Source organism: Melanotaenia boesemani, chromosome 18, assembly GCF_017639745.1.
Source record: "Melanotaenia boesemani isolate fMelBoe1 chromosome 18, fMelBoe1.pri, whole genome shotgun sequence".
NCBI lineage: Eukaryota > Metazoa > Chordata > Actinopteri > Atheriniformes > Melanotaeniidae > Melanotaenia > Melanotaenia boesemani.
This window is the reverse complement of record NC_055699.1, coordinates 33,486,388-33,500,942: the sequence shown is the minus strand read 5'-3', so window position 1 is coordinate 33,500,942 and position 14,555 is coordinate 33,486,388. Positions and strand designations below refer to the sequence as shown.

The 14,555-nt window shown below is 46.4% G+C and overlaps 1 long non-coding RNA gene across 1 annotated transcript; it reads left to right on the top strand.

Annotated features, from left to right (window-relative positions):
* Positions 1 to 4,358: 4,358 nt before the first annotated feature.
* Positions 4,359 to 4,805, top strand: LOC121628445. Its single transcript, XR_006008176.1, has 3 exons — positions 4,359 to 4,371; positions 4,495 to 4,549; positions 4,751 to 4,805. It is a non-coding gene; the product is annotated as an uncharacterized LOC121628445 (long non-coding RNA).
* Positions 4,806 to 14,555: the final 9,750 nt, after the last annotated feature.

Sequence of the window (14,555 nt, the reverse complement as noted above, 5' to 3'; positions counted from 1 at the left end):
ACCAATTTATAGAGATCACAGTGGTGGGTGTGGAAAGGGGCGTTTGTGGCAAAGCGTATGGCTGAGTGGTAGAGAGTGTCTAATTTTTTAAGGGCTGTGCTTGTTGCCATTTTATAAATGATGTCACCATAGTCAAGAATTGGAAGTAAAGTCAATTTGACTAAAGTGCATTTGGTTGCGTGGGTGAAAGAGGCTTTATTACGGAAAAGAAAGGCTAATCTGGCTTTTATTTTGGCTTGAAGATTATTGATGTGGGTGATGAATGACAGAGATGAATCCAGCCAGATGCCCAGGTATTTATAGGAATTGACACATTCCAAAGCCATGCCGTCTAAACAGGTGAGTATTGGTAGGGTGTGGGCACCAGTTTTCGTACTAAAAAGGATGCACTTTGTTTTACTGGAGTTGAGGTGAAGGTGGAGGTTGTGGAAGGACTGCTCTACTGAAGTGAGGCTGAGCTGAAGAACAGCTGCTGCAGCTTGTGGAGGGGGGCCGACTGAATACAAAATGGTGTCATCGGCGTACAGGTGGATCCGGGAGCTGCCAGCAGCTTTTGAATGGAGAAAAGGGTGGGGCCCAAAATAGACCCTTGAAGCACACCTTTAGAAATAATGAGTGGTTCTGACATGATATTTTATGCTTTCACCAACTGGGCACGGTCAGAAAGGAAGCTGGAGAACCAGTCACAGCAGGAGATGGACAGATCAATATTGGAGAGCCTTCATAGAAGGATCTTATGGTCAACTGAATCAAAGGCCTTGGCAAGGTCGATAAAGATGGCTAAGCAGACCTGCTTAGAGTCTAGCGCTGTGATGACATCATCCAGGACCTTCACAGTGGCTGTTATACATCCATGGCCAGGCCGAAAGCCAGACTGCAGATCAGACAGAATGTGGTTTGAGTCAAGGAAGCAGTTTAGTTGTTTGAGCGCTACCTTCTCCAGGACCTTGACTAAACACGGAAGTATTCAGATGGGTCGGTAGCAGATTGGTTCAGTGCCAGAGCCACCTTTGAAAAGTGGAAAAACCATGGCTGATTTTCAGTCAGAGGGGAGGATAGAGTACTGTAAGGACCTATTAAACAGACTTGTGACAGGTGCTGCAATAATGTGAGCAGCTGCTTTCAGGAACATGGAATGAAGACCATCAAGGCCAGCAGATTTATTTGGATCCAGCTTAGTGAGCTCATCCTGCACTTCCGAGATGGAGAGAGGTGTGAAGGAGAAAGGTGTGTTGCTAAATGGAGAAGGCTGACAATCTAATGAGGCTGAGTCGGCCTCACTTGCTGAAGCCAAGTCTGGACCTGAGACAGGGGAAACTTGGGTTGCATTGACAAAGTGATGGTTGAGAAGTGAAGCCATACGAGCCTTATCAGTAATAACAATGTCATTGAATATCATAGAGATTGGAAGCTGAGGGGAGGCAAGTTTATTCTCCATGATCTTGACGGTTTTCCAGAACTTCCTTGCATCAGAACCGCAGGTGGAAAATTTCTCCTTAAAATGGGAGATTTTAAGGGTCCTGATGGCCTGTGTTGTTTTATTCCTGAATTGCCGAAAGGCAAGCCAGTCAGCCGGAGATTGTGTGGAGCGGGCTTTCTGCCAAAGGGTGTTCTTATGATGGATAAGCTCAGCCAAGTCATGGGAAAACCAGGGGCTATAATGATTCTTGATTCTACATTTTCTCAAAGGAGCATGTTTATTGATAATTAGATTGAATATATCTTTGAAAAAGCACCATGCCTCATCCAGGGAGGGAGCAGAGCCAACTCTATCCGAGGTCACCGCCTCAACATCCTGAAGAAAGGCTTGCATATTAAGATTCTTGAGAGAGCGCTTGGTTACAATGACTGGGGGTCTTTTAACTGAACAGCCAATGCGTACACAGGCAATAGCACAGTGATCGCTTATTTGGCTGAAAACACCAGACTGATAGTTCGATGGGGTGTTGGTGAGAATGAGGTCAATCAGCGTGGAAGATGAGGGAGATTTTAGATTTGGTCTGGTGAGCTCAGATATTAATTGAATAAGGTTTATCTCTGCTTCATCCTCCCTCTCCTTCTCTGATCCCTTCTCCTCCTCCTCTTTCTCCTCCCCCTCCTCTTCCTATTCCTCCTCCTTCTCCCCTATTCCTTCTCCTTCTGTTTCTCCTTTATCTTGCCCTTCTCCTCCTTCTAGTGTTTCTTCTTTTATCTGTTCGCTTCCTCTTTCTCCTTTTCCTGCTCCCCCTTCTTCTCCTCTTCTTTCTCCTCCTCCTCTTCTTACTGTTTCTCCTCTTCCTCCTCCTCCTTCTCCCCCTCCTCTTTCTCCTCCTCCTCCTCTTCCTATTCATTCTCCTCTTCCTCCTCTTGCTCCTTTTCCTCCTTTATCTTACCCTATTCCTCCTTCTACCATTTCCTCTTTTATCTCTCCTTCTCCTCCTCCTCCTTTATTTTACCCTACTCCTCCTTCTACTATTTCCTCATTTATCTCTCCTCTTCCTTCTCCTGCTCCACCACCTCCTCCTCCTCCTCCTGGTCTCTCTGCAGTGCTGGGTCCAGCCAACCCTGCTCCTTTCATCCTGCAGCCGGCTCACCTGACCGGTCAGGTAGGTGCTGACAGTGAGGAACAGGTGAGAGTGGAGGGAACGGACAGATGTTCATTCTACTTTATCCATAAAGATGCTGATCAATGATGAAGATTTCACAACAACTGGAGCTAAATTCATTAAAATAAATCAATAAATCTGGTTTGTAAGAGCTCAGAGGTCAGGTTTAACAAAGTGTTAAATGTAGCAACAGATAAAATTAAATTCAAGTAAATCAACTTGAAACTAAAACAATAATTTAATAAACAACAAACTTGTAGAGCATCAAGCAATAAATGAATGAAGTCGGAAAAGTGACAAAAATAACACTAAGGTAAAAAAACATGGTTTATTTAAAAAGATGAATAATTTGAAACGGTTTTGGTGATAAAGAATCATCTAGTAGCTGGTTAGATGAATCCGATCAAACAGGTGAACATGTCTCCTGTTCCCACTCTTTCCTATAATGGATGAAAGTGTGTATGTGTGTGTGAGCTGGTGGGTGTACGTCACCACAGCAGCTTGTTTTACATCTGTTCTGTGTGTTTGTGTCTACAGGTGAACTCTCTGCCAGTTCTCTGGCTCGTTGATGGGCAGCTAGTGGTCCCTCCTGGATACCTGTAAGTAAAAGACAAATCCTGATCAATGTTTAACATCAGCAGCTGAGCCTCTGTTTGTATGTCCACACCGTCTTCCTGCTGTTAAATGTGTGTGTCTGTCTCTGCAGGATGCCGGTGCACGACCCCCGCCCCGCTGCAACCACCCAGAGCGCCTGCTGCTCACAGTAAGTTTTCAATGGATGCTTTCACTCCAGATCTTCTTTTTTTCTCTCCTGATCTGTGCCAGTGGACCAGGTTTCTGCTTTGTTGCCTCAATATTTGTGTCCCATGGAAAGTTAAGGTTCTTGAGATTGGAAGGATGTATACCGAGGCTATTCAATTCGGTCCTACGAGGGCTGCAATCCAGCAGGTTTTCCACATATCCCTGTTTCAACACACCTGACTCAAATTAATTAGTCATTGTGCAGAACTTGATTGGCTGTTAGATCCATTAATTTGATGCAGTTGTGTTGAAACAGGGATCTATGGAAAAACCTGCTGGATTGTGGCCCTCGTAGGACCGAATTGAATAGCACTGATGTATACCATTCCAGACTAAAATCATAACAACAGATTGATTTTATACGTTTATTTTCGACCAGTCACCAATGCAATTTATCTGGGAAGCCATGCTGTTCCCCAGTAGCAAATGATGCTGTAACAAAAGGGGTCCTGTTACATCAACAAGGGTCCAGTAAAAGTAGTCCAGTGAAATAGTTGGTCCACAACAAGTCTTTTATCCATAAAAACTCGTTGTAACCGAAACCTGAAGGATTTTAAGGTGCACTTTTTCCCTTACTCTGAGTCACAATGGAAACACGAGTTCTCCTCTGACTGGTTTTTATTCTGTTTTGTGGCTGCAGGAAGAGGAAGCGAGATGACCACAGCGCACCGCCATACGTTAAGAAGCCACCCAACGCCTTCATGCTCTTTCTGAAGGAGCAGAGGGTGAGTGTGGTGGCTGAACTTGGCCACACCGGGAGCGCGGCAGTGAACACCATCTTGGGGGAGAGAGTAAGTAAACTTGATCTGCTAAGCATCCTGTGTTGATGCTGGTTTCTGATCTGAGAGGCTGACAGTACTTTGTGGTCTGTCCACAGTGGAAGTCCTTGTCCACCAAGCAGCAGGCCAAGTACTACCAGGAGGCCGACGCAGCGAGGCGCCGCCATGAGCAGCAGCACCCCCAGTGGTCCAACAGGGACAACTACGTACATACGCTGTGCTCAGACATGATCACCTCACTGCACTGATGCTGATGAAACGGTGACAGCAAAGAGTTTCTATCAGCTGGTATCAGAGGAAAAATCAAATGTCTCTTTTTCACTTTTTAGGGCCAGAAGAGGAAGAGGAGGCGTCAGGGGAGCACAGCTCCCAGCAGCTCTGGAGGTAACACAAGACTTCACAGCATGTGTCCCATAGGTCCAAAGGTCCCAGATTGTTAAAACGTTATTGTTGAACAACAGAGACGCACGTTGAAGAAATCAGCTGATTAAAACTTTAAGATGAAGATCACAGTCAGGGTTAGAATTAAAATCTTTCTTGAAGTTGTCTCAGAAGGCTGATGGTGTTTTTGTATTTGTGTTGCAGCTTCCTCTTCTCAGCCTGAGGGAGGGTCTGCAGCACCTGCCTCTGATGTCTGAGGTAAGCCACAGATGTATTGATATGTCTCCCTGGACATACAGAAATTCTCTGTCCACTGCTCATCGGTAGAATTGAGAACAACCTTTTCCCGCTAGTTATCAGCTTTGCTCCGGACCAGGCGGACGGTGAGGAGTTCAATGAGCTGCAGCAACGTCTGAAACAGAACACGAGTTACAATAAACCCGCCGTCTGAAATATTTACTTATTGTAATCTGCTCAACACAGACAGTAGAAAACCATCTGAAATGTTTACTCATAACACACGTATACAATCGGCGCATGTTTAATAAGTTAAACTTACACGTCGTCTCCTTTGTCTGCGGCAGATCTCCTGCCGCTGGATTCTTCATCTTCTGACTTTTAGGAACCTTCCAGCCTCGACGTGAGACGCCTCGTTGTATCGTCCATCAGTAACATCTCCATCAAGCAGAGCATGAACACTACGATCTCTTCGTTCTCCATATTAGCTTACAGTGTTGTTTTGTTTTTAGCGGGTTGTTTTGTTGTTATGTGGCGCTAAAGTTACACGTTACTGTCGCACACGTATGCGTCACATCGGTCCCGCTACCGCCCCCAACTCATGTGCGAATGCAACATGAAACAGTTCCCCTGGAGAAGGTAGTTCCTAGAACTAGGACTGTTATTAGAACAGCATTCTTAGAACTTCTCTGTCCGAATGTGCCTCAGGATTAGTTCTTTAGTTCTCACATCAAACACGTCTCTAGAGCAGCTATCTTTCATTTAGCATGCCATGCCATTTTTATTTATATAGCACTTTTAAAGAGTGCTACACAACAGGTAAAACACAGGACAGAAATAAAACACACTCTACAATTAAAAACTATATAAACACTAAAAACATAGAAGATACAAACAAACTGAACGGACGGTAAAAGTAACGTCAACCTCTCATTGAGTTAAAAGCCAAGGAATAAAAGTGTGATTTCAAACTAGATCTAAAAACATCAACTGAGGAAGCTCGTTCCAGAGCTTCGGGGCCACAACAGAAAACCTTCTCAGTTTCCAGCAACATCTGCTCAGCTGACTGCAGGGAACAAGGAAATGTGTAGGTGCAGCAAGTTGGACAAAGATGAGGGCGCAAAACCATAAAAACAAATAAATAAACTTTAAAATTTACTTTTAAAATGTGAAAACTGAAATTTATCTCAAACATCTGATTGTTTCTTATTTCCAGTCGTTCCCAAAACACTGACAGACTTGCAGTACATAAAATTTCTTGAACTAGAATGGGTGGCAGGGCTTTTAGTTTTCATCCCGCTTTCTGTCTGTCTGGGGACAAAATGCTGACACACTTTCTGTTTTTAAGACAAAACTAAAAGTTTGCGTCCTTGATGAAGCTAATGTGTAATTTATTAACCTGATTGTTAATCAAATGATTGATCATAACATTTAAAATTCACTGAAAGTGTTTAATCATTGATGTTTCTTCTCTCTTGTGGGCAGACGAGTGGCCGTGGTCTTCCAGTGTGGTCCAGAACGTAAACCAGAAGTTCTGGGACAAACAGACTGAAATCCTCCTCAGAGCCTCTTCATCCATTTTTTTCTTTAAATTTCACGATTAACTTTTGTATATAGTTCTGTTTATAGTTCCATGTAAATAGTTCCATTTAAGGTTTAATGTTTGTTTTTCTCTTGTTTTTGTTGCTCTACAGTGCTGACCATCCAACTGTAGAACATCCACCTTACATCTCCACCTGCAGCCAATAACATCAGCTTGTGTTAACATCCACCTCAAGTCTCCATCTGCAGCCAACAACATCGGCTTGTTTTAACATCCACCTCATGTCTCCACCTGCAGCCAACAACATCGGCTTGTGTTAACAGCCACCTCATGTCTCCACCTGCAGCCAACAACATCGGCTTGTTTTAACATCCACCTCATGTCTCCACCTGCAGCCAACAACATCGGCTTGTGTTAACATCCACCTCATGTCTCCACCTGCAGCCAACAACATCGGCTTGTGTTAACATCCACCTCATGTCTCCACCGGCAGCCAACAACAACAGCTTTTTGCCTCCACCTGCAGCCAACAACATCGGCTTGTTTTAACATCCACCTCAAGTCTCCATCTACAGCCAACAACATCGGCTTGTTTTAACATCCACCTCATGTCTCCACCTGCAGCCAACAACATCGGCTTGTGTTAACATCCACCTCATGTCTCCACCTGCAGCCAACAACATCGGCTTGTGTTAACAGCCACCTCATGTCTCCACCTACAGCCAACAACATCGGCTTGTGTTAACATCCACCTCATGTCTCCACCTGCAGCCAACAACATCGACTACCTACCTACACCTGCAGCCAACAACAACGGCTTTCTGCCTCCACCTGCAGCCGACGACATCGGCTTTCTGCCTCCATCTGCAGCCAACAACATCGATGTTCTGCCTCCACCTGCAACCCAAAAACATCGGCTTTCTGCCTCCACCTGCAGCCAGTAACATTGGCTTGATGCCTCCACCTGCAGCCAACAACATCGGCTTTTTGCCTCCACCTGCAGCCAACAACATTGGCTTGTGTTAACATCCACCTCATGTCTCCACCTACAGCCAACAACATCGGCTTGTGTTAACATCCACCTCAAGTCTCCACCTGCAGCCAACAACATCGGCTTACGTTAACATCCACCTCAAGTCTCCACCTGCAGCCAACAACATCGGCTTGTGTTAACAGCCACCTCATGTCTCCACCTGCAGCCAATGACATCTGCTTTCTACCCCCACCTGCAGCCAACAACATCGGCTTGTGTTAACATCCACCTCATGTCTCCACCGGCAGCCAACAACATCAGCTTTTTCCCTCCACCTGCAGCCAACAACATTGGCTTGTTTTAACATCCACCTCATGTCTCCACCTACAGCCAACAACATCGGCTTGTGTTAACATCCACCTCAAGTCTCCACCTGCAGCCAACAACATCGGCTTATGTTAACATCCACCTCAAGTCTCCACCTGCAGCCAACAACATCGGCTTGTGTTAACAGCCAGCTCATGTCTCCACCGGCAGCCAACAACATCAGCTTTTTGCCTCCACCTGCAGCCAACAACATCGGCTTGTTTTAACATCCACCTCATGTCTCCACCTACAGCCAACAACATCGGCTTGTGTTAACAGCCAGCTCATGTCTCCACCGGCAGCAAACAACATCAGCTTTTTGCCTCCACCTGCAGCCAACAACATCGGCTTGTTTTAACATCCACCTCATGTCTCCACCTACAGCCAACAACATCGGCTTGTGTTAACATCCACCTCAAGTCTCCACCTGCAGCCAACAACATCGGCTTGTGTTAACAGCCACCTCATGTCTCCACCGGCAGCCAACAACATCAGCTTTTTGCCTCCACCTGCAGCCAACAACATCGGCTTTTTGCCTCCACCTGCAGCCAACAACATTGGCTTGTGTTAACAGCCACCTCATGTCTCCACCGGCAGCCAACAACATCAGCTTTCTGCCACCACCTGCAGCCAATAACATCGGCTTTTTGCCTCCACCAGCAGCCAACAACATCGGCTTGTGTTAACAGCCACCTCATGTCTCCACCTGCAGCCAATGACATCTGCTTTCTACCCCCACCTGCAGCCAACAACATCGGCTTGTGTTAACAGCCACCTCATGTCTCCACCGGCAGCCAACAACATCAGCTTTTTCCCTCCACCTGCAGCCAACAACATTGGCTTGTTTTAACATCCACCTCATGTCTCCACCTACAGCCAACAACATCGGCTTGTGTTAACATCCACCTCAAGTCTCCACCGGCAGCCAACAACATCGGCTTATGTTAACATCCACCTCAAGTCTCCACCTGCAGCCAACAACATTGGCTTGTTTTAACATCCACCTCATGTCTCCACCTACAGCCAACAACATCGGCTTGTGTTAACATCCACCTCAAGTCTCCACCTGCAGCCAACAACATCGGCTTATGTTAACATCCACCTCAAGTCTCCACCTGCAGCCAACAACATCGGCTTGTGTTAACAGCCACCTCATGTCTCCACCTGCAGCCAATGACATCTGCTTTCTACCCCCACCTGCAGCCAACAACATCGGCTTGTGTTAACATCCACCTCATGTCTCCACCGGCAGCCAACAACATCAGCTTTTTGCCTCCACCTGCAGCCAACAACATCGGCTTTTTTCCTCCACCTGCAGCCAACAACATCGGCTTGTGTTAACAGCCACCTCATGTCTCCACCGGCAGCCAACAACATCGGCTTTCTGCCTCCACCTGCAGCCAATAACATCGGCTTTTTGCCTCCACCTGCAGCCAACAACATCGGCTTGTGTTAACAGCCACCTCATGTCTCCACCTGCAGCCAATAACATCTGCTTTCTACCCCCACCTGCAGCCAACAACATCGGCTTGTGTTAACAGCCACCTCATGTCTCCACCTGCAGCCAACAACATCGACTACCTACCTACACCTGCAGCCAACAACAACGGCTTTCTGCCTCCACCTGCAGCCGACGACATCGGCTTTCTGCCTCCACCTGCAACCCAAAAAATCGGCCTGCTGCCTCCACCTGCAGCCAACAATATCAACTTGCTGTCTCCATCTGCACACAATACCATCGGCTTTCTGCCTCCACCTGCACCCAAAAACATCGGCTTTCTGCCTCCACCTGCAGCCAGTAACATTGGCTTGATGCCTCCACCTGCAGCCAACAACATCGGCTTGATGCCTCCACCTGCAACCAACAACATCGACTACCTACCTCCACCTGCAGCCAACAACATCGGCTACCTGCCTACACCTGCAGCCAACAACATTGGCTTTCTACCCCCACCTGCAGCCAACAACATCGGCTTGCTGCCACCATCTGCATCCAACAACATTGGCTTTCTGCTTCCACCTGCAGCCAACAACATTGGCTTGTGTTAACAGCCACCTCATGTCTCCACCGGCAGCCAACAACATCAGCTTTCTGCCACCACCTGCAGCCAATAACATCGGCTTTTTGCCTCCACCAGCAGCCAACAACATCGGCTTGTGTTAACAGCCACCTCATGTCTCCACCTGCAGCCAATGACATCTGCTTTCTACCCCCACCTGCAGCCAACAACATCGGCTTGTGTTAACAGCCACCTCATGTCTCCACCGGCAGCCAACAACATCAGCTTTTTCCCTCCACCTGCAGCCAACAACATTGGCTTGTTTTAACATCCACCTCATGTCTCCACCTACAGCCAACAACATCGGCTTGTGTTAACATCCACCTCAAGTCTCCACCGGCAGCCAACAACATCGGCTTATGTTAACATCCACCTCAAGTCTCCACCTGCAGCCAACAACATTGGCTTGTTTTAACATCCACCTCATGTCTCCACCTACAGCCAACAACATCGGCTTGTGTTAACATCCACCTCAAGTCTCCACCTGCAGCCAACAACATCGGCTTATGTTAACATCCACCTCAAGTCTCCACCTGCAGCCAACAACATCGGCTTGTGTTAACAGCCACCTCATGTCTCCACCTGCAGCCAATGACATCTGCTTTCTACCCCCACCTGCAGCCAACAACATCGGCTTGTGTTAACATCCACCTCATGTCTCCACCGGCAGCCAACAACATCAGCTTTTTGCCTCCACCTGCAGCCAACAACATCGGCTTTTTTCCTCCACCTGCAGCCAACAACATCGGCTTGTGTTAACAGCCACCTCATGTCTCCACCGGCAGCCAACAACATCGGCTTTCTGCCTCCACCTGCAGCCAATAACATCGGCTTTTTGCCTCCACCTGCAGCCAACAACATCGGCTTGTGTTAACAGCCACCTCATGTCTCCACCTGCAGCCAATAACATCTGCTTTCTACCCCCACCTGCAGCCAACAACATCGGCTTGTGTTAACAGCCACCTCATGTCTCCACCTGCAGCCAACAACATCGACTACCTACCTACACCTGCAGCCAACAACAACGGCTTTCTGCCTCCACCTGCAGCCGACGACATCGGCTTTCTGCCTCCACCTGCAACCCAAAAAATCGGCCTGCTGCCTCCACCTGCAGCCAACAATATCAACTTGCTGTCTCCATCTGCACACAATACCATCGGCTTTCTGCCTCCACCTGCACCCAAAAACATCGGCTTTCTGCCTCCACCTGCAGCCAGTAACATTGGCTTGATGCCTCCACCTGCAGCCAACAACATCGGCTTGATGCCTCCACCTGCAACCAACAACATCGACTACCTACCTCCACCTGCAGCCAACAACATCGGCTACCTGCCTACACCTGCAGCCAACAACATTGGCTTTCTACCCCCACCTGCAGCCAACAACATCGGCTTGCTGCCACCATCTGCATCCAACAACATTGGCTTTCTGCTTCCACCTGCAGCCAACAACGCCTGCTTTCTGCCTCTACTGGCAGACACTACCGTTGCCTTGCTGTCTCCACCTGCAGTCAACAACATCGGCTTTCTACCTCCACCTGCAGCCAACGGCCACACATTTCTGCCTACACCTGCAGACTCTACCATCTGCTTCCTGCCTCCACCTGCAGACTCTATTGTCGCCTTGCTGTCTCCTCATACCTCATAATTACATGTAATTACCATATTACCATGTAATTACCATATTAGCATGTAATTACAAAGTAATTACCATGTAAATACCATTTAATTAAATATAGACATATATACATATATATATACGTAGACATATATACATATATATCTATATATATATATATGTATATATATATATATATATATATATATACATATATACCAGGGTTCAAATCTTGGCTGGGACAACTACCAACACCCAAACAGAGGGCAGTAAATGTGAAGTCATTGATATATTTAAATATACATTTTCATATATATATACTTATATATACATTTTTATATATTTATTTATATATATATTTATATTTATTTATATATTTATACATATATGTCTATGTATAGTTATACTTGTATAGTATACTTGATGTGGAGGAGCAGCGGCTCTACTCTGAGCCCCTCCCGGATCACCGAGCTTCTCACTCTATCTCTAAGGGAGAGACCGACCCGCCTGTCGATCTCCTGCTCCATCCATCCCTCACTCGTGAACAAGACCCCGAGATACGTGAACTCTTGGGGATGGACCCTATCGCAGACCTGGAGAGAGCACTCCACCCTTTTCCGGCTGAGGACAATGGTCTCGGACTTGGAGGTGCTGATTCTCATCCCAGCCTCTTCACACTCGGCTGCGAATCGCTCCAGTGAGAGCTGAAGCTTACGGCCCGGTGCACATGTGGACACTCTTATGTCTGAACAAGGTGTTCGTTATGGACAGTCCATGACGAGCACAGACGTCCAACAACAAAACACCATTCGGATTCAGATCAGGGAGGCCTTTCCTCCCAATCACGCCCCTCCAGGTCTCGCTGTCATTGCCCACGTGAGCATTGAAGTCCCCCAGCGGAACAAGGGAGTCCCCAGAAGGAGTGCTCTCCAACACTCCCCCAAGGACTCCAAAAAGGGTCGGTACTCTGAACTGCTATTTGGTGCATAAGCACAAACAACAGTCAGGACCCGTCCCCCCACCTGAAGGCGGAGGGAGGCTACCCTTTCGTCCACCGGGGTAAACCCCAACGTACAGGCGCCAAGTTGGGGGGCAATGAGCATGCCCACACCTGCTTAGCACCTCTCACCGGGAGCAACTCCAGAATTGAAGAGGGTTCAGCCCCTCTCGAGGGCAGTGGTTCCAGAGCCCAAGCCATGCGTCGAGATGATTCCAACTATATCTAGCCGGAACTGCTCAACCTCGCGCACCAGCTCAGGCTCCTTCCCCGCCAGAGACGTGACATTCCACGTCCCTAAAGCTAGCTTTTGCAGCCAAGGATCAGACCGCCAGGGTCCCCAGCCGCCCAGATCACAATGCACCCAACCCCTATGGCCCCTCCTAAGGGTCATCTGAGCCGCACTTCGTCTGGTCCCTCCCCTAGACACCTGTTTGCCATGGGTGACCCTACCAGGGGCATGAACCCCCGACAACATAGCCGCTAGGATCGTCAGGACGTACAAACTCCTCCACCACGATAAGGTGGCGGCTCATGGACATACATATATACATATATATAAACACATATGTCTATGTATAGAGAAAGAGTGAAAGAGAGAAAATTTCCACCAACAATAAAGAAATAACTTCCTCTCTTTGACGGCCACATGTTGAGCACACCAGTATTACCATTTTTAAATAGTTGTGTTTCAAAGTCTGAAAATGTAAAATTTCTTTTAAGACTGTCACTACTGAACATGTCATTTCTGCTACTAAAAACTTTTTTGTATTTATTAATAAAACAGTCACTACCGTAACAATATAGTAAAGTTGCCCCTGCGACCTGATTGTTTCGGTAATGACAAAATTAATTATGTCAATTATTTTTAACCAAAGAATACTTTAAGTTTTCAAAAATAGAATATTTTTATTTCTGTTTTATGTAGTATTTTCCTTGGGTGAAATGAAACATGAAAATCCCTACCGAAACAGGAAAAGGGGGGACGGAGTGATTAAGAGGGTACAGGGAACAAGTAAGAAATGACCCACTGAAATACCAAGGATATTTTAAAAAGGAAAGAGAAAGAAATCAGAAATGAAAAGAAGGAAAGCTGAAATCCATCAATGAATTATCAGATAGAGAGAAAAGAAGGGTCAGGGCGCAAGGGAGGAAAATACAACAGGATCACCGGAGAGTACGGGAGAGATTGAGAAAATTTGCCTGGCTTCTAGAGATGTGACTGTTATGACCCCTTTTAAAAACTAGGGGAATCGGGGTCAATAACAAAAAAGAACACCAGACTCAAACTAAAAGATATACCAATATTTATTTACAAATCCCAGGTTCAGGCAAATAAAAATATCTATACACATAAAATTAAACAAACAAAAAGTGTCCTAGGTACTATCAGTCCGGTTTTCAATTATCAAACAATTAACAAAACAAATAACAAAAGGTGTCCTTATTTCAAGGTTAACAGTTTACAGCCTAACACAATCTAGAGCTTTTATCTAGACAAAACAACCAAAACAATTAACTTTATAAACAAAAGGTCTTATCTCCAAAATACCAACAAAAGATCTCCTATTGAGACTATACTTAATAAGCACTACAAACTTAAATCGGCTACTCAAAATTATGAGAGCGTCTCTTCTCAATTCACTACAACAAAACACAATCGGGTATCCAAACTAACGAAGGGAAATCTAAAGGCTTTAACCACCAATTTCCACTAACACAGACCAGCGTCTCTCCAACAATCCCAAGGCAAACTGTGGGCCACAATGGATCACAGCTGCCACGAATGAAGCCTCATTCAGTCTTTTAAAGGTCCAGGTGTTCTTGGATTGGTCTTGAGGCAGGAAGTGCGGGAGTGGCAGCGTACAATCCTGACGAAGGAGGGTTGGTCTGCAGACGGAGGAAGAAGCAATCAATCACAAAGGAGGATGGTGGAGAGGGTGTTAACTGGTTTGACAGCCAATGGACAACGTGTTCCTGTACAGCCGGCTTGGCATGAAACACGTTCTCAGGCCAAAGGCCTGGGGACGTGACAGTGACGTTCATGAATGAATCGATTCTTTTGAAGAGCTCTTTTAAATGAACAATGGGAACCGAGTCACAGCTGTGAGCGGTTAATTTGTGAGTTAATTTTCCACACCGCCTTCATCACATTTTGTCTGATGTCCAACACGTTCCATTCATGTGAAGCATCTATGGGCAGAGAGAATTGTTAG